A 25,229-nucleotide genomic window follows, 5' to 3' on the forward strand; every position below is an offset into this window, starting at 1 on the left:
GCTCAGTTAATCTTTGAGTTCCTTGAAGCATCAATGGGTATCGTACCCATTTCAAGTTCAAATTTATTTATTATTTAATTGCACAAGTACATCATGATGAAACAACATTCTCAAGATCTTGGTGCAAAACGTGCGAACACACAACCAGACATTATGCACATACAGACAAGTAATACATCTGCAGGACAAATATACATATACAACAATAAATATTGTTGAATAAATAGTACTGTTTCAAATGGTGAGTGTGAGCAGTTCCTTTGGTCATTCAGCATTCTCACTGCCCACGGGGAGATGGCATAGAAGGAATCAACGTGACCTTTTTCTTCGCTGGAAGTGAGTGCAAGAATATCAGTGTGTACTAATGAGTGGCTACTTGGGCTGACTCTGGTGGACTTTGATCTGACACCCACATCCCATTCCATTTGTGGAGTTCACACTGTAAAAGCAATAAATACTGAGATTACATCTGACAGTCTATTTCATGGTGTAATTCCAATCTAATGTGTATATCACTTAACCTTCATTTTTGTGGCTTCTGATATCATCTGTAGATTGCTATTTCTCTTGGCCTCCTAGGTCTACAAGCCTATTCTTGTTCTACATAGGTTATTGCAAAAGAAAGTACCACCTTTGGATCTCAGGAGGCTTATCAATGGTGCTGCATAAATTCAAAACCTTTCCTTTGTTCTTCCTCGATGTCTGTACAATACTCCATTCAAGCTAATGAGTAAAATGCACCTTATTAATGGATGTTATGCATAGGATGATGCAGTGATTTGACAAGGATTAAGCACTCTCATGTGTGCATCAAAACAATCTAATTTTATCTGGACTTTAGTCATAATTTGGAGCAACAGTAGGCTGCTTTTTTATCAATTACAGGTCAGCCTTCAACATCCCCTCAGTGCTGGTCAGCAAGTTTCAAAACCTGGGCCACTGCACCTCTCCCTGCAACTGGATCCTTAACTTCCTCATCAGAAGACCAGTCGGTGTGGATTGGTAAGAACATCTCTTCCTCACTGACACTGAACACAGGCCCACTTCTCTACTCTCTCTACATTTATGACATCTAGGCACAATTCAAATCTAAAAATTTGCCAGTGACACCATGTTTTTGCAGATGGAATCAGAGATGACAATGAGGACAGGAGTGAGATAGATCAGCTCGTTGAATGTGTCACAACAACCTTGCATTCAACATCAGTAAACCTAAGCAATTGATTGGGACTTCAGGAAAGGGAAACCAGGAGAACACAATCCGGTCCTCATCGAGGTGTCAGCAGTGCAAAGGGTAAGAAACTTCAGATTCTGGGGTCTCAACATCTCTGAAGACCTATTCAGGAACCATTATGCTGATGCAATCATGAAGAATGCACGCCAGTGCATTAGAGTTTGAGGAGGTTTAGTATATTACCAAAGGCTCTTGCAGAGTTCTATCTGTGCACTGTCGAGAGAATTCTGACTGGCTGCGTCACTGTCTAGTATGGAGTGTCAAAGCACATAACAGGAAAAGGCGAGAGAGGGCTGTGAACTCAGCAAGTGCCAGTATGGACATTAGTCGTCACTCCCTTAAGGACATCTTTAAGAGGCAATGTCTCAAGAAAGCAGCTTCTTTCATCAAGGATAAATGGGTGTTTTCCTATTGGCAGACAGTGGTAAGTGGGGTGCCGCAGAGGTCGGTGCTGGAAGAGGGAACAGAGTGTAGTGTAGCCAAGTTTGTGGGTGGATACTAAATTGAGTGGAAAAGCAAATTGTACAGAGAATGTGGAGAGGCTGCAGAAGGATATAGTTAAGTTAGGTGAGTGGGCAAAGGTCTGGCAGAAGGAGTACAACGTTAGTAAATGCGAGGTCATCCACTTTGGTAGGAAAAGTAGAAGAGCAGTTTATTATTTAAATAGTGAAAAGCTGCAGCACGCTGTTGTGCAGAAGGAGTTTGGAGTGTTGGTGCATGAATTGCAAAAAAAATGGGTTGCAGGTACTACAACAGGTTTTTAAGAAGGCAAATGGAATGTTGGCTTTCATCACGAAAGGAATTGAATTCAAGAGCTGGGAGGTCATGTTACAACTGTATAAGGTACTGGTGAGGTCACCTGGAGTACTGTGTGCAGTTGTGGTCTTCATACTTGAGGAAGGATATACTGGCCTTGGAGGCAGACCAGAGGAGCTTTACCAGGTTGATCCTGGAGATGAGGGGGGTTGACCTACGAGGAGAGACTAAATCTTATGGGATTATACTCACTCGAATTCAGAAGAATAGAGAACTTACAGAAACATAAAAAATTATAAAAGTGATAGAGGCAGGAAAATTGTTTTCACTGGTAGGTGAGCCTAGAACTAGGGGACCCAGTTTGATAGTACAGATCTATCACCAATGTATGTAGTGTATATAGTTACAGTATCTAGACTGTGTTTACAGCGATTGGCTGAGAGCTTAGCCACACCTACTGTCTGGGCCTTAAAGGGTTGTGTCCCTAGCCAGGTGGGATCATTCCGGACTGGTCGGCCACCTGTGAAGAGCTCCTGTCTTTTGCTAATAAAAGCCTTGGTTTGGATCAACAAGTCTTTGGTTCTTTCGATGAGCTCGACACCCAGCCTCAAAATTCAGGGGAGTTGATTTAAGATGGAGATGAGAACAATCTGTTTTTCCCCCAGAGAGTAGTGAATCTGTGGAATTCTCTACACAGGGAAGCGGTTGGGGCTACTTCATTAAACATATTTTTGGTTCAGTTAGATTTTAACATAAAAAAGGGAATTAAGGGATGTAGAGAAAAGGCAAGTAGGTGGAGTTGAGTCAATGATCAGATCAGCCATGATATTATTGAATGGCGGAGCAGCTCGATGGGCCAGATGGCCTACTCCTGCTCCTATTTCTTACGTTCTTATGACCAAGACCATGCCTTTTTTCATACTATTGCCATCAGGAAGGAGGTACAGGAGCCTGAAGACACACACTCAACATTATAAAAACAGCTTCTTCTCCTCCATCATCAGATTTCTGAATGGACAATGGTCCTTTTTTTTTGCACTACTTATTTATTATTTTATATCTTGTATTTACAACATTGTAATTTATAATAATTTTTCATCTTGTCCTGCACAATACTGGTACCACAAAATGACACATGTTCATGACAATAAACCTGATTCTGATTTTGAACTATTAATGGTGTTAGGAACGGTTTTGAAATGGTTTAATGTGTGAATTATGTACCAGTCACAAGCCATTTTGACTCAATTATTAGCCCATAGAAGTCACCCTATCACCTGGATTATCTGCATTTGAAAGCTATACATTGACCAGATAGTTTATTAATTGTAACATGGATCAGTGTAACATAGTCTATTGACTAGACTAACAAGATCAAGTTATTAATCGGGTTCACAATTATTCAGCTAGAAAGCTGAATACTAAAGGGACAGTGAACTATTTTCAATGTTAATAGATAATGTTGGAAATTATTCAAGCTGCATCTGTGGACCTAGAGTTAAGATTAAATCTTCATCAAGAAGAAGGCAAATGATTGGCTACAGGTTAAAAGGGAATGAATACTGACATAGCTATCCATGAATTGCCTCCAAACTTCAACTGTTAAGTTGAATGTATGAAGTTGTGAGGTTGATTTTCAATCATCTCATTTATTGGGATAGTCATGTGGTTTAGAGTTTGATGCTGGGTCATCTGGTAGATTAAAGACTCGACATTGAAAGTGAGAGCAAGCAGAGCTTCATCTGATCAATTCGTGACTTGCCAGAAAAATGGACCAATAACTGCTGTGCTCCAGGAAAACCAAAAACAACCAATGGTATAAATCTGAAGTAAAAGCAGAAATTACTGGAAATACTCAGCAGAGCTGTGGAGAGAGGATCAGAGTTAAGGCTTCAGAACAACACTGATTGGAGCTGCTTTTTTTGTGGGAAATGTTTGTTCACAATTGAGAGATAATGGGAGTTATTTTTAGAGGGTTCCTCTACATGTTGGACAGCTGCAGTCTCAGATTGGATCAGAGAAGCGAAACAGGATGATCAACAATGGGACAGTATCAATATCCGCAGAATTCTGCCTTCACCTGAAAAAGGAAGACAACACTTGCCACACTCCACGAATAGACGACAAACTTTCCTGCCATGTCTGAATGACGATATGAAAGTAGAAAGTGCCGTAAGTACTCAGCAGCTCAGAGCCCATCTGTGGGAAGGGAAACAAAGTCAATATTTCAAGTCTGATTGTGACAAACATCTCAGGAACCTTAGGGTGGCAGACATGTGCAGTCTATCTGGACAAAGACAAGCTGCAGGCTGGACCTGGTGACCATCTTAACAAGTGGCAGTTGAAGCCATCATTGGCTTTGGTTTATGGTGCCTCAGGAACGGACAGAAATACCTTCAGAAATGCACTGTCATAAACACCCAAGTGAGGAAAACTAGTGGCCGATGACTTTCTTGTCAGGCTCGATGGTGCCTGAAATACAACAAGATTAGCATGTAGGTACAAAAGGCATTTCATAAGGTGAATGGAATGTCAGCCTTTACTTCAACAATGTTGGCTCAAAGCTATTACAGTGCCAGTGACACGAGTTTGAATCCACTACTCTCTCAAGTCTACCTGTGATCGTTTAGGCTTCCTCCAGGAGTTTTGTTTTTCTCCCATGATCCAAAGATGAATGGAGTTATTAGGTTAATTGGTCACATGGGTATATTTGGAGCATTGATTTGTGGAGTGGAAGGGCCTGCTATTAAGCTTAAATAAGGCCTCAGTTTGCAGCTTTTACTGGCTTTCCGTCGGTACCACCATCTTTGATGCAACACGAGGCAAATGGAAGCTACTTACATGGTGCAGGGATATCTTGCCATTGAAAAGCCTTCCAAGGTCTACTAGCCTGTTATCAAAAAGATATCTTTATCCAGATGTGCATAATGTACAGTCCGTGGTCAGGATCCTGTTGGCCTTTGTACCCAAAGGTGTAGTTTCTGGCTGTCTGCATGGAGACCCATTTAACACATAGCTGATGTTAGTGATCTTAAAGGCCACATCGCTAGCCATCAAAACTATTCACGGGCATGCTAATAGACAGATTGGAGGTGCACCAGCCAGGGTCTCTGAATGAGGGCGAAGTTCTGGGCTGTGTATCACACCGAGGAGCTGAGTTGCTTGGATCTGCAGAAAGAATAAGATTCAGAAAGCACACATTTAATGATATATCCAAGGAGAAGGAAGAAAAGGAAATGAGCAAGGAAGCAGAATATTAGTATAAATCACTACCTTGACATGAGTTAATGGACCCTGGGTACTATTTATTGTTCAGTTAGGTTCCAGCAGTGAACCCAACTCTACGATCACATGCAAATAGCACTCTTATAGTCCCTTCAAAGATGATTTTGAAGCAAAAGCCAGTGCTTTCCATTAATGGATGTTCAGTCAATTCACACATTCATCTTCATTATCGAATAATTACCAACCATCTAAACAGAGCAAAGTGAGAAAATTTATGTGTTTAAAAAGTATTGCAGGAATGTAACAATCTTATTCAAATACACATTTTAACTCTTTCTTTCTTCAGCTGTTATGTTGTGAAAACCCAAAGGCCTTAGCAGATCAACCTGTGTGAAGAGCACGTAGAGAATGCTTGGCACAAAGGAACAGTCGGGATTGTTGCTGCCTCACCACTTCGGTGACTTGGGTTCATTCCTGACCTGGGGATCAATCCTGATCTGCGTTTAGCTGAACAGAAGTTAGAGAAAAACCAAGAAGATTGTCCACACACAAACTCGAGTAATTCCGATCTATTACATGGTCCTTTGAGGACATCCAAAAAGGGAGTGGACTTCTTTGTGGAGTCAATGTCACCAGCTGATGTCTTTCTCCTAACAATAGGTGGAAGATATCTGTAAGACTCCCAACATCATAGCTATGAAGATGTTGGTGAACTGGGTCACAGTGTTTTCTCACCTCAACTCCATTGAAAGTGTCCTTATTTTCTCTGTGCCCATTCCAATTCTTTCAACATACATCCTTGGATTATCCCCCTTAATACTCAAGAAACACAGTGGATTTGGGAGAGTGTCATTGCAAACTGTAGGCATTGTGAAACAATTTGAGGTGCATTCACTATTACTCAATACTTAACCATATAACCAGTTACTTAATTTGAAAATTATTATGAAAGTGTATTAGAAAAGAAAATGTGAAATGAAAAGCCAGTCTGGTTGATGAATTAGTTAAGAACTGTACATATTGACTGGGCAATTTGCCAATTTTGGTTTTCTGTTTTCCTGAGCAAAGTTCAGGAGCGGAATAATAGTTAGATTAAACAAGAATCAGGGGAGCATACTGCACATGATACAGCATTTAGCAATTTTTTTTGACAGTATCTATCAAAGACAAAATCTCCGCCATCTACCTGCATAAGGAGATTGGGCACAAGGGAACAACGTTCCACACCATTGTAACTTAGAAAAGCATTGTTGTTCCTTCATTGTACCATCTCAAAACTCTAGTAACATTGTAGAAACACATTCATCCTAACCCTAATGCAGTGGTCTGAGAAGTTATCTCGCCACCTTCTCAGAGGGGAGTGGCAATAGTCAAGAAATGTTGGATTTGCGAGATGTAACAAATTATAAACTGAAGTCAGTTTATTAGATGGATTTCAAGTAGAGGTCTATTGGCAGTTCTGAGTGCCAATATCAGACTGGTTTTGACTGCACTGTGCTAATAAACTGCTATTGGAAGGACTGGTCTGAAAGGCCTTCCATGTTAGTTCAATGACTCAACGTAATTTGATGAGAACGATTTATTACATGGAGCTGGGGTGAGGAGAATACACATTCAAAGTGTAAGAGCTATTTATTGTCAATTAACCTCATACTGCAATGTTCAACAGCAACATTACAACAGAGTGCATATTATTAACAGACACTCAATTGATAAGATTTTTCACCTGAAACATTACTGTTTTTCTCCCCACAGACCAGCTGACCTATTGATTATTTCCAGCATTTTTTGTTTAAATTTTGTTTTATTAAATTTCAGTTTCTCTTGCTGTTGTTATTTTTTAAAATTTCCAACTATTACTAAATGCACATGTTGTTTCATGGTAAGGGTATGAAGAAATGAATGACAGGAAGTTTCAATAGATCTTTCAAAGTCACAGATAATGCCTCAGATGGAGTAATGCTGCCTCATGATGGAGGATATTAAAGTCTCAGAGAGAGTGCAGGTTCACTGGAATAGTACTGTGATCAGGGATTTCTCAAAAGCAAGCAGGAGCAGTACTCAGAAGAAGATGAGGAAAGATTTAATGAAGATGTTCAAATTAAGGTGGGTTTTGATCAAAGAGATGCGAGGTTACTGTTTTCATTAAAGGTAAATCCATAAACAAAGATGATACAGAAATTAAATAATTCCGCCCCCCCCCCAAAAAAAACTGAAAGTCATGCAGAAATTTAGATGTACACTTTGAATTGTTATGAATTTGAATGTTTGAAATTTGGTGAAGGCAATCTAGAGTATAACTTTTTAAAATAAAATATATTTTTTTAAAACATAGAGGAGACTGCAGTTACTGGAATCTGGAGCACAACCAACCTGCTGGAAGGACTCAGCGAGTTGAGCAGCATCAGTGGGGGTAAAAGAATGTCCAGTGTTTCAGGCTAAAACCCTTTATCAAGTCAGGTCTGGTTTACTTGCTCTCAAATTGACAAATAGTAAAAGGAATCCGTTTCAGGCTTCAAGAAAGAGAAGCAACGAGAAGCTAAATTGGTGAGATCTTGCAAATAATGAAAATGTATAAAGGATATCAAAGTCTCCAGCTATTGCTGTGCATTCTATAATTCTAATGTTCTTCTCCAGAGATTTGATTCCAGAATAATAGGCTGAAATTCCAGTGAAGTTCAAAAGGGTTGTTAAACTTTCAAAGGGTTTGATTCAAGATGGATGCTTCCACACAGTCACGAGTTGAGTTCCATACCTAATAAAGTATAGTTGTTTTAAAAGAACCCAAGTTTATAACAATAAAAAGAAACATCACATGGTACCAGGAGTAGTAGAAACACCAGGAGTAGTAGAAACACCAGGAGTGTGCATTACTCATTATCAGCAGAGAAATGGAAAGTGCGAAAATGCCTGATACTGTAAATTGGACTGGATATGTTGACCACAAGTGGAGGTTGTTCAAAGATGCATGCTGCATCTGCATGCCATTGGACTTGATAACAAATTTGATGCATGGAAGATTTCACTGCTACTACAGTGGCAGGACCTCAAGCACTAAAAGTTTTCAACACATTGGTTTTTGTCAAGGCAGAAGACCAGGGCAAGTTCGACAAGATTATTGAGATGTTTGATAATCACTGTTCACCAAAGAAAAATGAAACGTTCGAGAGATACATGTTTTGCTCGTGCATGCTACTGCAGCCAAAGAGCTTTGATACTTTTTTTTTAAAAAACAAAATTAAAAGCAAGAACATGCAATTTTGAATCGCTGCAAGATTCAATGGTCTGTGATCAAATTGTGTTCAGGATTATTGATAAGAAAGTGAGAGAGAAGTTGCTGCAAGAGACAGGTGTTACGAGCTCAGAGGACCCTAAAATCCAGCAGCAATAGATATTCGCCAAGACAAATGATTACTTAAACAAAAGTTTCTTGTAATTATCTTTAAACATGAGAACAGAATCATACTTTATCACTATTAACTTAACTCCCTTTTAATTCTAAGTGCACGTGTATGTAATGTGTATGTAAGTTCAGAAAAGTTCTTTGATTCACAGTCCTATCTCACTTCTCATTCCTCCAAGTTCACTGGTTGCAGGCAATTCTTATACTATGCACAGAATTTAACATTTATAAAGTTCACCAGGCTTTGGTGCTAGAAAGATGAATGGTTACCACTCAGAAAACCACTTGTCGGTTTTCAGAGAGAGATTTGTTGTTTGGTGGGCACCCACAACTGATTCCACTTCAGTGTCTTGCTAAAGAAACTTGCCCTCTCAGGGTGCTCGAAATGATAACCTGTTTCTTTCAGGTCACCACAAAGTTCCTTTTTGTTTCTCTTATTTCAAGTGAAACATTAGGCAGCCAGTCTTCTTGCATGAACCACAAGGGCTTTGACCAGACTGAACTAAGCACAAACAACCCTTCTTCCAAATGGGGTTTTCCACAAGCTTGCCAGCTTGCCCAGTTCCAGTCCCAGCTGCTGCTGACTGTAAAACTGCCCAACTAAATTTGTCTCCCCCTCTCTCTCTCTCAGAAAGCCTGTTTTACTCTTGCTGCTTGCAAAACCACATGACCCACTTAGAACAGCAAGTTCCACTCCAGACAGCCTGCAGCTCCAATGTGTTCTTTCATCTGTTGCCTTTTTGTAAACAATAATCCATAAGTGACATCTTTTGGGCACTCTCCAAACCTTTTGCAAAGGCTCTTGGCGCCAGCCTGTCTTGTCGAGCTCCAGTATTTAAATAAGATCGGTTTTAAAGTATTTGTAAGTGACCTACCCTAAAAATCCTGCCTCAATTTATCTCCCAAAAACATATCTATATACAATACAAACACAACATAATCTGAAACACAGGGCATACTTTAGCTGGAGCTGTGAAGATATGCCACACCAAGGAATTAGCTTTGCAGCTCATGAAAAAGTTTGGTGAGAGCGCAAAAGCCAGTGAAAATAAAGGCATAGATATTGCTACAGTGTGTGTCCACACACACAAACAAAAAATGAGATTGAGGAAACAAAAAGATGGATAGATATTCAATTGCAAACAGTGTGGCACTCAACATGCACCAAAACTATGCCCCACCTATGGGAAAGTCTGTAATAAGTGCAAAGGGCAGAATCATTAAGCAAATCAATGTTTTTCCAAAGGGAAACACAACAGAAGTGAAAGTGTGGACACTGTAAATACGATTGGAGAAACTGACCTCAGTGATACACTATTCATTGGCATAGTAGTGCAGAAAGACTATAAACCAACAGATACTGAACAGTCAAGCATGATCAGAGTTGAGCAGAATAAGTAGACTTTATCATTGCATACAAATGGAACAAATATTCCTTTCAAGCTTGACACGGGGCAAAGGTCAATTTGATCTCTGAGCACATCAGGGCAATGAAGAAAAAGCCATACATCCATGCAAATCCTGTACAGCTCAATGCCTACAATGGTCAGAGTATTGACATGAAAGGTACATATAAACTCAAGGTGAAAGTTAATAAAGAGCACCACCACAGGTTCACAGTAGTCCCTGATGGACTGATAAAGCATATTAAAATTGCGCCTAGTCAAGAGGGCGTCCACATCAGGGAAATCTATTGCGTTAACTGATACATTTATCCAGAGCATCAACACAGAGTGAAGCACACAATGAGAGTTCCACAGAGACAGATGTGAATCTCCATGTGACTTGATCACGAAATCACTGATATGAAATCCAAGCAGATTCCAGCTGAAACAGAAAAAAAAAATTCTACTGAAGGTCATCAAAAATCTGAATGAAGGATTGCCAAGAGGTGAATGTCAGCCATAGTAAAACATCAGAGCTGAGATGACTGTTGTTAATTGGCTTCTAATCAGACAGAGCAGAATTGTCATTCCTCATTCACTGAGACGAGATGCTGAAAAGGCGGCACAAGGGGCACCTTGGAATGGAAAAATGCAAGAGGAGGGCAAGAACTGCTGTTTATTGGCCAGGGATAAATGCTGACATTGACCAGATGGTTTGAAGCATCACACAAAGCAGACAAAGAAACCCATGATAATAACTAATGTTCCAGCAGAACCATGGCAGAAAGATGGGACTGCTCTGCACCACATTGATGGAAACAATTATTTGCTGGTTAATGACTATTGAACCATCCGGAGATTGTACAGCTTCCTAATATGTCTGCTGCTTGTGTGATCAAATATATGAAATTGATCTTTGCAAGACATGAAATTCCTTAAATTGTCTACAGTGTCAATGGACCATGCTACAATTGTTGAGAATTCCAGAACTTTGCAGAAGAGTATGATTTTTGATAGGTGATTTCAAGTCCTCTGCATCCACAGTCAAACAGTAAAGGAGAGAAAGAAGTTCACATAGTTAAATAGTTGCTTAAGAAAGCACTAGACAGTGGCTCAGATCCACATGTATCTCTATTGAGTAACAGAGCTTCACTACTTGAACATGGAATATCATCAGCTGATGAAGTAGACTACGCACCACACCTCCCTACTCTGCAAACCCAAACAAGAACAGATGTCAAATGGAAACAACAATATCTGCAATGGAGACAAAAAGAAAACTATGGCAAGTCAGCTTATGACAAGTCACTGGCACAACATGACAGAGTATGATGCAGAAATTCCAACACTTGGGACATAAAGGCTACTGTCCTGGAGGAAGTAAATCCAAGATCCTACAAACAAAAAAAAAAGCCTGCTGAAAATCCAAGAGACACTGCAGTAACAGACCAATGCAGAAGATTCAGCCTGTACAGCAACAGAGGAGACACCACCAGGGCTAGACAGTAGTGGGCCAGCAGAGCCGACACAAGCACCTGTGTTAAGATCCATACATTGTCAAAGCACCTGACACACTGAATCTCAAAGAAAAAGAGCTGCACACTTAAAAAGTTGGTGGTGCTGATGTTGTGTTTACATTTGTGTTGAACTTTGAATTGAATACTGTATTTGTGTGTCATATTGTTAGATTAAACATCTCAAGGAAAGGAATGTAGTGATAAGAGTACTAATGATCCTCTTGACCACTAGAGGGAATCAGAGACTAGTTTGTTGCCAGCTTCAATTGGATTTAAGATGGATACCTCTACATTCTCATGAATTGAGTTCTATAGCAAATAAAGTATAGTTGTTTTAAAAGAACCCAAGTTTCTTTATCATAATAAAAAGAAACATCACAGCATAATAGTCCTTAACTTGAAAGGTTGAGTTGCGATCTGTTATGGTCTTGATCCCTTGCCAAATGTCACTGGTATCGCAGAGCTGTCTGTGGATCTTATTTGCGTACCCCTGCTTTTCCCTACGGATTGCATGGGAGAGTTCAGTCCTGGCTGGTCTTAGTGCCGTCCTTTCCTATCCTGAAGGCAGCATTACGAGCTCTGAGAAGAGTGCAGGTCTCTGCATCCAACTATGGTTTCCAGTTAACCCTGGTTTTGAAGCATTTTATCTCATTGATATCATCAATGTATTTGCTGATGGAGCCAGTCACTGAGCTCATGTACTCCTCTATGTTTACATGACCATTGTAGGTGGCCACCTCCTTGAAACAGCCAAAGTCTGTGGTCTCAAAGCAGTCTTGCAATGCTGCTGTGCCACCCTCCCCTCCTCTCCACCACCCCTCCTCCCCACGTTCTGATTTCCACACAATCTGAACTAGTTTGCTTTGCTGGCGATCTGTTCACCAGGGTTAGGACAAATATGTGATCTAAGTAACCATGGTGGGGGTGAGGTGCAGCCTTGTAAATTTGATCGTTCTCTCCTCTGGTGGCGAAGCTCACATGCTATTGAAACCATGATAAGACTGCTTTCAGGTTGGCGCGATGGAAGTCGCCTGCAGCAATCATAGCACCATCAGAGTGTGACATCTGGGCTTGACAGATGGCACCGTAAAACTCCTTCATGGCTTCATCCTCTTTAGCTGAAGGCAGGTTGCATCATCATGGCTAAGAATTCCCTGGGCAGGTAGCAGGGTCATCGGACCTGAAGTGGCCCCTGCAACCTTGTACTGTCATCTTGAAATACTCTTCACCTACCCAGCCAAGTCCAACTTCAATAATATTCAAGAAATGAAAGGATTTAGTTCAAAGCAGCTAATTTACAGGTACCCCATGGAACATATTGGACATTCATTCCACTTGGGGGTGTGGAATTTAACTGTTGTCTTTTCCAATATTGCAACAGTAATTACTTTTCAAAAAAACATTCATTGAATGATACAACTGAAATACTAGTGGAAACAGCTAATAGGTATTTGAATCATTCAAAAAGCATTTTAATGGCCACTGGGGAATAATCTATTGAATGGTTCACACAACATTCAGGAACAATTCACTGACTAGATTATGCAGCAGTTAAAAACAACTTATTGATTTTTTTTCTGCATCTTTGATAAATGATCAATTGACTAAGCAATACTTCATTTGAAAGCAGTTTATTGATTAGAGAGCAGTAATTCAAGAGCTGTTGATGAACTAACTGCCTGTACACCATTTGAGAGGTTTTTTTGCACAATTAGAAAGCAACATCGTTTGCCATTCTTGGGTAGTTTATTGGTTAAACTATATCTTTTTCAGCAACAGTTAGTCGACAGAAATATATTTCACCTGTGAGTAGTTTATCAATAACGCGGTTCTGTTCCAAGTAAATATTTTAATTATTTAAATTAATTATTAACATTTAAATTAATTATGATCCATTTGAAAATAGTGTTTTGAATGCAATTTTTCGATACAAAAGTTACTGACAAAGCTGCTACAGCAGGTAGGTGGAACTAGTGAAGTTTCACTTAAATTGGTGTGGAGTAGAAGGGCCAAATACGGCCTGTTTCCGTACTGTAATTGTTATATGCTTATATATTGCTCAAATTCACCTGGCCATTGGAAGTGGAAAGTATTCCCTTTTTGATACAGTGCCATACAAAAGTTGAAGGAACATCACAGTTTTTTATTGGGTAGAGGGCTTCAGGATTAAATCTCATCGACGATGCAAGAACATCAAAGCATTTCCAAATCAGGCCTGAAGGGAGGCCGCAACTGATAGCATTTGGAGCCTTGCAGCCCTCATCCTTCTGTGTAGTAAATGTGACAATTTGAGGAAACATTGTTGGTTCTTTGTTGAGTTGTATTTCATTGATGACTTATTACAACTAATGTACACCAAAGGTGAGAGAGACCAAAGGTGAGAGAGACCAAAGGTGAGAGAGACCAAAGGTGAGAGAGACCAAAGGTGAGAGAGACCAAAGGTGAGAGAGACCAAAGGTGAGAGAGACCAAAGGTGAGAGAGACCAAAGGTGAGAGAGACCAAAGGTGAGGGAGACCAAAGGTGAGAGAGACCAAAGGTGAGAGAGACCAAAGGTGAGAGAGACCAAAGGTCCAAGATATTCATTGGGGTGCCTGTAAAATATCTGGGTTATTAGAAAGTATTCCAAGTTATTTCCTGCCCTGTTCTTTCCAATGATGGAACACTAAATGAAAGGTCACCTGCTGCAAATTGTGCAGCCTCTAATCTACACTCGTAGCCATTCCATCTGTGTAACTGGTGCTTGTTGGTTAATGCTCACGCTCAAGGTGCCAATAATAGAGAAGTTAATGATAGAAATGCTGTTGAATGTCAAAAATGGTTATTTGTCTCTCCTAAGTCTAAGCCTATCTGAGGTACTGCATTCAACTGGTTTCAATGGTGGAGGGCTTGTTTCTTTCTTTATACCTACAGTATTTAAGAGAGTTCCATTTGAGTGGGTCTGTTCACCTGAACATTAAGTTAGTGTTAACTCAGCATTCGTGCTCTTGCCTCTGAACCAAAGGTGATGCAGTGGAGCTCATAGAGCTGATACATCATGCCTCTAGAGTCCCCAGCTTAACACTGACTTCTGCTCTCTGAGTGGAGCTTGCATCTTCTCCTCACGGCCCCATGTTTTTCCTCCAGATGCTCTGGTTTCCTTGCATGTCCCAATGAACCTATGGTTCGGTTGTTTAATTGACCATAGTAAATTGCTCCATTGCAAAATCTGGAGGAAGTTGATTGGATTTTTTAATTTTTAAAAAAATTTAGGCGTACATGACCCCATTCGGCCCATGACCCCATTCCCCCAAATGCACCAATTAACCTATGTAGACATGGGGAGAACGTTAAAAACTCCCTACAGACAGCAACAGATTCAAAACTTCGTTGCTGGCACTGTAATATCATTGTGAGGAAAGTATCAAAAATAACATTAGTGAATTGAATTGTTTTAGTGTCATGTGTACCAAGATAGAGTGAAAAGATTTGTTTTGTGTGCTATCCTGACAAGTCAGCTCATACAGCAGGTAGTACAATATTAATAAATAAGACAACAGTGTTGGGAATAATGCTACAATAATTCAAACAGGGTGGAATAGAGAGAAAAGTGCAGAAACTTTAAAAAATTTAGACATATAGCACAGTAACAGGCCATTTCGGCTCACAAGCTCATCCTCCCAATTACACCCAATTAACCTACAGCCCCAGAGTAATGGCATACAAGAGCAAGAATGTAATGATGAGACTCTATTGGGCACTGGTGAGACCTCACTTGGAGTATTGTGTACAGTTTTGGGTGCCTTATTTGAGAAAGGATGTGCTAGCATTGGAGAAGGTTCAGAGAAGATTTACTAGAATGATACCAGGAATTAAAGGGTTAACTTATGAGGAATGTTTGTCGGCTCTTGGACAGTACTTGTTGGAGTACGGAAGGATGAGCGGAGACCTCAGAGACAATTGAATGCTAAAAGGCTGGACAGAGTAGATGTGCCAAAGTTGTTTCCCATGATTGGGGAGTCTAGGGCAAGAGGCCACAATTTCAGGATAAAAGGGCATTAATTTAAAACAGAAATGAGAAGTTTCTTTAGCCAGAGTGATGAGTCTGTGGAACTTGTTGGCACAGGTGGCAGTGGAAATGAGGTTGTTGGGGGTATTTAAGGCAGAAATTGACAGGTATTTGATTAGTCAGGGTTTCAAAGGTTATGGGGAGAAGGCCAGGGTGTGAGGCTGAGTGTGAGATCACCTCATGATTAAATAGCAGAGCAGACCCGACAGACCGATTGGTCTAGTTCTGCTCTTATATTTTGTGACCTTGTGGTTTCTCGGACTGTTGCTTTATAGTTCAATGCTCTGTGCCCACTTCTATTACAGATGCTAATAGTTTCATTAAATGCCATCTAAAACGGAATCACTGCAACTCTGGTGCCATTTTTCTGTGCACCCAATTGAATTTAATAAAAAACAAAATATTTCTGACTTTAAAGGACAGACTCAGAAAAATCAAATGAAAAAAATTAGAGGTCTGAATTTTATAGACAAACTTTTTGAACTACATTTTGTACATAAAGGTATAATATTCACTTTATATTATAAAATATTGAATACAAAAACAATTTCCTTAAGTAAGATCAAAACTGAATGGGAGAATGATCTTAATTTATCCTTTGCAGAGGAAGATTGGTTCACAATTCTAGGCCTTATTAATAATTCTGTGTGCAAGACAGAGTTTGATTCAATTTAAAGTGGTACATTGAATACACTTTTCTAAAGTTAAACTGTCTCAAATTTATAATGCCATCAATCTATTCTCTGATAAATGTAAAATTTTTGAAGCCTCTTTGATACACGTTTCTGTCTTGACTCATATTAGGAACATTTTGGACAGATATTTTTAAAACTTTTTCAGATATCTTCAGAATCAATTTTGAATCCTGTCCATTAATAGCAATATTTGGTTTTCCCAAAGATGAGAATATAAATTTAATGTCAGTCAAAGACAAGTTTAAGCATTTTCTACATTGCTGGCCAGAGGAGAAATCCTGTTGAAATGGAAAGATGAATTTCCACCTACCCACTTACAATGTTTACAGAATACCATGTCCTTTTGGAGTCTAGAGAAAATTATACGTAATTTTAAGAAAATTAAAGTCACATTTGAAATGACAGAGTGTCTATTTATGGATCACTACCACAATCTGATTAATTAGTTTATTCTGGATGGGTGTTGTTTAATGGGACTTGCTTCTCCAACATCCACATCGTGATAAATCACTGATGTCCTTTTTGGAACATCAGGAAACAAACTCGTATATTTTAAAATTAATTCCTTCAACTGCATCTGTTCTTGTGACTTAAGATGACCTAACTTAAAAAAATGAAGAAAAGATGCCGGAAGAGAAAGAAGAAGGTCTTACCTGCATGAAGAAACAGGGAGCCGTCGTGGAGAAGAGAGCCCGTTTCCAAGGTTGGTGACGACCCTGCGGAGTCGCGACCTCCCGACCGCTGGAATGCAAAAATGGCTCTCTGAGCCAAACAAAAGTGCACAAATGCACATGTGTGAGGAGTCACGCATATGCAGTGCGCTCACTAAGGAAAAGGAGAACACCGACGGGAGGGGGGCCCAGCTGAGGAGGGGGCAAACACAGTGCGACCAGCTGAGGGATGCCCGACACCAGGGCTCTCAGCTGGAAGAAGAGGAAAGTAACAGGAAAGGGAGTGATAGGAAGGAAGAGCAGCAACAGGAGGCCCAACAGATGAGTAGCCCAGAAGAAGAGGACCAACAGCAAGAAGCCAAGCAAGAAGAAGCCCATCAAAGTGAGGCAAGCAACTCAACAAGAAAGTCAGAGACACAGATACAAGGAAGAGAAGTAGAAGACACAAACGCAGGTACAGACGCAGAAGAAGAGGAAGAAGAAGACCAAGATCTGCACAGAGAAATAGAAGGTAAAACAGATGGACAGAATATAGATAAAGTTTTTTTTTCCCAAGAACAAATGAGAGCATTAAAAGAATGGTTGACATTAGAATTTAGTGAAATGAAAAGTACAGAAGAAAAAGTGAGTAGAATAGAGCAGGTCATGACAGAAATAGGGAAAAGATTAGAAAATGTGGAAGAACGAGAAACGGCTGTAGAAATGGAAGTGAACGACTTGAGAAGAAAATTGGAAGAAAGTGACAAAAAAGTTAGTCACAGGAGTTGTTACCTCAGAAAATTGATATGTTGGAAAATTATAGTACCCCCAGAGAACACTATTTTCCTATACATATAACAAAGCTCTCTCTCTCTTTTTCTCCCTTCTTCCCCTTCTCTTATCCATCTTTAAATCTTTATGGATACAGTTGCAACATTGGGTTATGTCTTTGCCCTGTGCTTCTTGGCACAAATGGGCCTGGAGGATGAACTGCAGACATGTTAGTTTGACATCTGGTGGTTGGATACTGATAGATAAAATCAATCAAGATGCATTTCACAAACATTTCTCAGACTAGTTGACCCTGTATTGAATGTGCCCAGAAGTATTGAACTGCACGTTTTACAAACATTTCTACGTCTGATTCCACCTGCATTGAATTCGCCCATCATTATTGAATGAAGATCTACCGGGTCCAATGCCTAAAGAGGGTGCACAAAATCAGTGAACCGGTGCAGACTCGAAAGGCCAACATGGCCTGTTTCCACTCCATAAATGGTTATATGGTTATAAGGTACATGGATGTAGTAGATTGGTATGCTTTGCTGGACCTCCAAAGGTCGCTGTTTGATTCAAAGCTACTAATAACATTAATTCAACCTTGTTTAGTAGGAGGGGTTAGAGCAACTGTTTTTTTTCCATTTAGTTAAAGTTAGTGTTTTTTTTCTATTTCCTTTTTGGAGGGCAATAAATAATTATGGATTTGATTGTGATTTTATGTATTATCATTAATGTATAATATGATAATCAATAGAAATATATATGTATTTTGGTTACTTAGGAATCTATCATACATTTTGATTAAACTCAATAAAATATTTTTAAAATATAGTATTAGAGGATGAGTGGGAATGAATTTCCCAAGGCGCTACTTGCTCACCACCTAGTGGACAGCCACAGAACTTCTTGAAATTCATTTGTATGGATAATGGGGCAGAAGGTGAAGAAGAATACTTCTCCAATTTCCATTAACTCACTCCCGAGTGCCTCTTTTCCACTATCCCTCTCCCCTCCAGCTTTCCACTCCCTTCCTTCGCTCTCCCCCACTTCTCAGTTTTCCCTTCTACCCTCCCACATGCATCCATCTATGCTCCGTCAGTACTGACCCTTTTTACAAATGTTTATTCAAATAACAATGCATGACAAAACACAGAGCTACATCTAAACATACCATTAACATTGTGGAAGATGTGGAATAAGCAGTAAATTTCTACTGCCCTTCTGATACGTACACTTTACAGATTCAGATTGAAATCCGGTTATCACTACTGATCACACATTCAATCACCTGGGGGACCCACCATTCCCGGAACTCACCCACCATCCTCTTGGACACTGCACGCTCACACTACCACACCACATGGGCCTGGACTTAACCCCAAAAGAGGGGAAGGCAGTCAGCTTGCTTGAAACCTTCAATGGCCTGCTGCTTTGACCCATGAATGGCCAGCTTGGCCAGGCTCAGCAACAACCCCACAAGGAGATCCACCGAGGGTATGACCTCCCTCCACACTGGAGCAAGGGACTGAAGTGCAGCCAGAACTTGAGGAGCAGCCCGTTCAGGAAGGCGAAGAGGGTCTGCAATCTTTTGCACTCCACTTTTGCGTTGTTCAGAGTCACCTCCCAGCCACAGAAGTGACAGGCAGCAGGGGTTTCAGTGAACCGGCTCCAAAAGTGGATACACGGCATCACACAATGCACACCCTTCACCCCAGGTCCCCAATGTAAAAGGGAGGACTCACATGTACAGAAACCTCTAATGGGGTATCCACTCATCGCCAGGTGGTAAAATGGACCACCGTGGTGTGTCCAGATGGGTGACGAGGGTGAGGAAGTGGAAAGTGTGCAGGAGCAGCCCATACAGGAACTGCTTCGGCATGTCTCTGAATGGCACAGTGTGAATCACAAGGGGCTCACATTGTGCCAGGCCAGGTCTCAAAAAAGACATCAGGTCTTGGGTCTGACAACTCCAGCTGATCAGGGGTCATCACGGCCAGGATCGCTCCACTCCCCCAACCTCCCTATCCCCCATTACCACAGGATAGAGACCAGCCCCTCCAGCAGAGACCATGCCCCAGACCCACAACAGCACGCAACAAAACATGGGGAGCTCCCACATAGCATCATAACTGATATTCACCCAGGGAGCCGCATACCCTCCCAAAGGCAGCATCCCCGGAGAAGAAAATAGATGGCCAGCAGGCATCATTGTGAAGGATGCTCAGTGTAAATGTATCTCTGCAGGGTCCTGAGATGGAGCGACACAAGCTAGGTCAGGATGTACACCAGTAACTGATCGCCTCCATGATCAAGAGACTCAGGACTGCTGCAGTGATCCCAGGGAATCCTGTTAACCTAGAAGATGTCCACCTACTACATCTGGGTTGTGGGACAAAAACAGTGGGAGGGACCAGGGTGACTAGCAGGTACTGCAGCATTGATTCCACCAGCTCATTGATGAACAGTGTCCTGGTACAAAACTGCATGGAGGAGGCTCGACTAGTACCCCAACCAATCAAAGACCTTCACCTTCAAGTTCTGCCAATTGGCCAGCTAGGTCTCCGAGTGGCAACCAGGTCGATCCCCAGGAGCAGGAGATGGGTGCTGATTCACTCAAAGGGTTGCATGTCCTCGGGCAGGATGTCCACCTGCCACTGTCCCACCAGAAGACCGCATTGAGGGCAAGTCCAGCCTCCCCCCCCCCCTCTCCCCACCAGCAGCATGATCGCCCACTAACTTAGAGAACATGCTCAGAGGATACAGCCTCCACAGAGGGCAAGTCCTGCCTCTGTGCTGCAGGACCACTTTCCAGCTCCGGGATGGCAGAGTCCGAGTACACGGCTTTACCGGGGGTAAATCAACTCCATCTGGTGATCCCTGTCCATCAGGATCCTTGGGTGTGCCTCCTGAATTTCATCCCACTTCATTTGATCCCATGTCAGAGGAGACCTCTGCCTCTGGCATCCGATCACTCCCCCCCAACTCCCTCAGATCCTTGTTAGACCCCAGAGACTATTGGGTCTTCTGGGTTAGGCTTGGCTAGAGGAAGCCATCAGCTTTCGCCCCTCCAGAGGAGAGCCCTGGAGGTGTTTCCAACCTTCCAGTCCATAATAGTAACCCACCACCCCCCCACCCCCTCTCCCACCTCCCCCACCTCCCCCCACACTGTCAAGGTGTACTCAGCAGCTCTCCGGTTCGGGCAATCCCTCCAAATATGCCCTTATGTCTTATATTCCTGTCATTGTGGATGTCCCATGGCCTAGAAAACAAGCTAAAGGATTCCTTCAAAGTCCACCTGAAACTGACCCTCAGCATCTCCACCCCTTGCCAACTGCATGAGCACATGCTGTTTAAATCCATACACTAACTTAAAACCAGATACAGATGGATATAAGCAGCATCAGGGCGGTCTACGACTTCACCTCACCCAGAGACCTCAGGTGAGGGAGAATGGCCACATTAGGTATGTTATAAACTCACATTTTATTTTGTAACCACACTTTAAGGGTTAACACAAGCTGAAAACCTTTTATAACAAAACCTTTTCACAGCAAAATCATCCATAGCTCTTGGGACCATCAAGTTGGAAGACAAAGTTAAAGGTTTGGGAGACAATGGTTGTTATTTCAGGAAGAAAGACCAGAGAGGACATTTACAAAGTCATATGATTGAGTCATGTTTTTGAGAAATTGAAACAGAAAAAATTTCAGTATTGATCAAGTAAATCATGTGATTGAGACACTTGAAGAAGCAAGATTTATTAATAAGTAACCAGAGATCCACAAGAGGCAGAAATGAAGTGAGGTCTGTGTGAAATGGACACTTCCGCTGTTTCTCCTTGTCAGGGGAAACAGTGATCTACTATGACCATTGTAATGGTCATTTTGATTGACCCATATCTGGGTAAAGGAAGCAAGATCATTCTTGCATTTGGATCGTGACCATTTTGATGGTCGTTTTGTCTGACCCTTGCGTGGGTTTTTGGAAGCATCATGGAAGTCACAAGTTTCATTTTCCCTATGCAAGGAAGAAGTGAGTTGTAACAGTCATTTGTATAAAAAAACACATCTCTGGAAGGAATTAGACAAGGATTCTTGAGTTAAAGGCAGTCTGATGACTCATTGTCTCAGATATGTGCAAATGTACCTGTGTTCAAGTTTTGATTTAAGTAAGATGTTATATTATTAGTGATTATTAATAAAAATATTGTTTTATTGCTAAATTTATATTGCTGCTCGTCTATGACATAACAAATAAATAGGACAACCTTCTCCACAGGGGCCATCACCAGCTTCACTGGCATGAAGAGCCACCCACTGTCAGACCCCCTACTCAGGGCCAGGGACACCTCTTTAGTGGATCGCAAGAAAAACATGAACTTCCCATGAATCTATCTGCCACAACGATACCCTCCTTCCTACCCAGAGATAGAGCTTTTAAACCATCATCCAGACGAATAGAGGAGTCTATTGCATTAGGTGGCATTGTCCAAAGTCAGTAATCTAAAAGGCAACAACTTTGCAGGAGCCCTTCCTCCAGGAGCTGTAACTGGTCCATAGGACCGAGTGGTCACCATCTTAGAGCTGCAGCTTGCCGTAATGAAAAACCTAAGCAGTCAGTAATTATCCAAGTCTGCTGATTTGATACACCGTTTTTTAAATCAACAGAGCAAGCCATTAATCAATTTTGCTGAAGAGCAGTGCAGGGAAGGGAGTTCAAATGTTGGGAGTCTCCACAGGTATGTCTGTGATGGAATTGTAGTGCTGTTCTTCTCTGTGCAGGGAAAGATCTCTGCCTCCGGATCAGCTCAATGTACCTCCAGCCTCATGAGTCTGAGAAGCCATCGACATTCCTTGTCCCCCAGTGGTCCTGAGCAAAAGTCCTCTGTTGGGAAGGGGCTTTTGGACGATAACGACTCTGCTCTCACTGAAATCCAGAAACTGCTTGTGTCAATCTGCCAGTCACTGCTGCCCCCATAGCACTCAGACACAGTCAAAGACTTTGCAATGCAAAATCTTCCAAAAACCACCACAGCCAGGAAGAGAATACACTCCCACACTTTTCAGCGACCTCTGCATGTGCACTGTTCAATTTATGAATTGTAAATTCTCAGTAGACAAGAGAGCTTGCTCTGCACCGTCGCACCCACAATGTCATCCTCCCTCTGCTGCCCTTCAAACATTTTGAGACCTCCTCAGTACTCTTTCCAGGTGCCTTCTACTCTCACCAATTGCCTCCTACCTTCAGCAAGTTCCTCCCACTCTCGGAAAGTGCCATGTACTCTCAAGTGCTTCGCACAATCGCCTGTGCATAGCACGCTCGCCAAGTCCCTTGCATTCTCTTCAAGAGCCTCGCTCCCCCGGCAAGACTCTTCCACTCTCGCCAGGTACCTCACATTCTCTCAAAGCACCCCTCACTCCTGCCAAATTCCTCCAACTCTCAACAAATACTTTCGACCCTTGCATCGTACTTCCCACTCTCATAATGAACCTCCCACTCTTACCATGGGCCTCGTACTCTCTTCAAGAGCCTTCCCCTCCTACTCATGTCAGCCACTCTCACCAACCTACTCCACTCTCTAAAACTCCCCGCACTCACTAATGCCTCCCTTCTCGCCACCTCCCTCCTCTCACCAAAGCCCCCCAGCTTCTCTCCATTCACACCAGTTCCCCTCACTCTGACCTCCCTGATGCTCCTGGTCCACTATGCATGCCAACCCACAGTTGCTATCTCCCTCCACTCTCCCCGGCTCCCTCACGCTCTCTTCATCATCCTCTCCTGCACTCCCCAGCTGCCACTTACCAGAAAACATCACAGACACACAGGGATTGCTGTTTCAGAGAACAAATCAAAGCCCAGCAGCACAGAATGCAACAGAGCAACACTCCTTGATGAGCTGGACATATTTTGTGCTCAACTTGCAGAGGAGCCATTGGGGAGTGTCATCTTTGTCAATTACCACATGTTGTCATATCCATGGTCACTACTGCTGAAGTCAGGGTGGTCTTTAAAGGGTAAATCCCTGGAGAGTGACCAGCCCAGACAGAATTATGGTACATGTCCCGAGAGCTTGTGCAGATCAACTGGGAGACATATTCAGTCATCTCTAATCTCTCATGACAACAGGACACAGTCTCCACTTGTTGAAAGATGGCCACCATCATTCCAGTCCTGAAGAAAAACACAATGACCAATAACTGGTGGCTCTGACACTTACCATAATGAAGTGCTTTGAGAGGCTGGTCATTGTCTCCCGGTCAAACCAATCGACAGCAGACACCTTGCTCTCCACTTGGCTTTGCATCACCTGCACCCAAGGGCACAAGTTTCAGACAACTGTTCATAGACAACAGCTCTACCTTCAATACTACGGTCTTAGTAAATGCACCCCAAACTTTAGCATCTAGGCCACAGTATCCCCCTCAGTAACTAGATTCTTGACATCCTGTCAAATAGACTGCAATCAGTGAGGTGGGGAAGAACATCTGTACAATCACTCTCAACACCAGTGCTCCTCAAAGATGTAATCGACTCCCTCTACACCTGCCATTCTGCACCAAAAACCTTTCCAACTTCAACTTCATCAACCGCACCACAGTAGTGGGGGGGGGGGGTATCAAATAACGAGGAGACAGAATGAGATTGAATGTCCAGTGGCACAGTTCCAAGATAATGACCTCTCTCTCAACATCATTCAGATGAAGGAGATGATCATGGACTTCAGGAGAAGACACAGAGTCAACGCTCCTTCCACATCAATGGTGCTGAATGTGAAAGTATAGGTAGGTTCAAGTTGTGAGGATTAGGCATCTCCAATGACCTCACCTGGAACTGGTATGTTGATTCAATGGTTAAGCATGGTCACCAACGTCTCAACTTTCTCAGAAGGCTGAGGAAATTTGGCATGTCCTCCATGCCCCTCAACAACTTGTACATTTACTCTAATGAAAGCAGGTTTGCTGGATGCATCACACCATGGAATGGGAGTTGCTCTGCCGAAAACTGAAGAGGCAACATAAGGCAAACCCCTCCCCTCCAATGGACTCCATCTACATCTGCTGCCGAGGAAAGGAAGCCAACATACTGGAGGACCCTTCACACCCAGGTCACACCATCTCCTCCAGTGGAGGAGACTAAAGAATGGGATAGCGTGACCAACAGACTTAGATAGTTTCTTCCCCACAGCCATCAGCCTCCTGAATAAACCCCACAATGGTGCCCTGACAAGATGTTAATTGATTTCCTCTTCATTATAACCCTATACTCTCTAAATTGTGCTCCTTACACAGCTGTTTGAATGTTAGAGTCGGCCTGTTGGACAGCTCGCAGAAGAACCTTTCTTGCTGCACTAGGGGCAATGGGATAAATAAACTTAAAACTTTAAAAAGCACTCAACTACATGAACCAGACAGCTGGAGAAATCCAGCAGGTCCAGCAGATTGTCTGCTCCAGAATCTAGCAGCTGCATCCTCTCACGTGTCTCCACTTGATGGCACTACTTTGTTGTGAAAGTTAATTCAATAGCAGAACGTAATCTT

The 25,229-nt window shown here is 42.0% G+C and overlaps 1 long non-coding RNA gene across 1 annotated transcript; it reads right to left on the reverse strand.

The window, feature by feature from the left end:
- Window positions 1-51: 51 nt before the first annotated feature.
- LOC138752680 (uncharacterized) lies at window positions 52-23,994 on the reverse strand. The gene is made up of 5 exons (XR_011350830.1): window positions 23,909-23,994; window positions 5,264-5,463; window positions 4,832-5,158; window positions 4,071-4,189; window positions 52-439 (listed from the first exon to the last, which is right to left on the reverse strand). It is a non-coding gene; the product is annotated as an uncharacterized lncRNA (long non-coding RNA).
- Between the last annotated feature and the right edge of the window lie 1,235 nt (window positions 23,995-25,229).

Source organism: Narcine bancroftii, chromosome 2 (genome assembly GCF_036971445.1).
Source record: "Narcine bancroftii isolate sNarBan1 chromosome 2, sNarBan1.hap1, whole genome shotgun sequence".
NCBI classification, from domain to species: Eukaryota; Metazoa; Chordata; class Chondrichthyes; order Torpediniformes; family Narcinidae; genus Narcine; species Narcine bancroftii.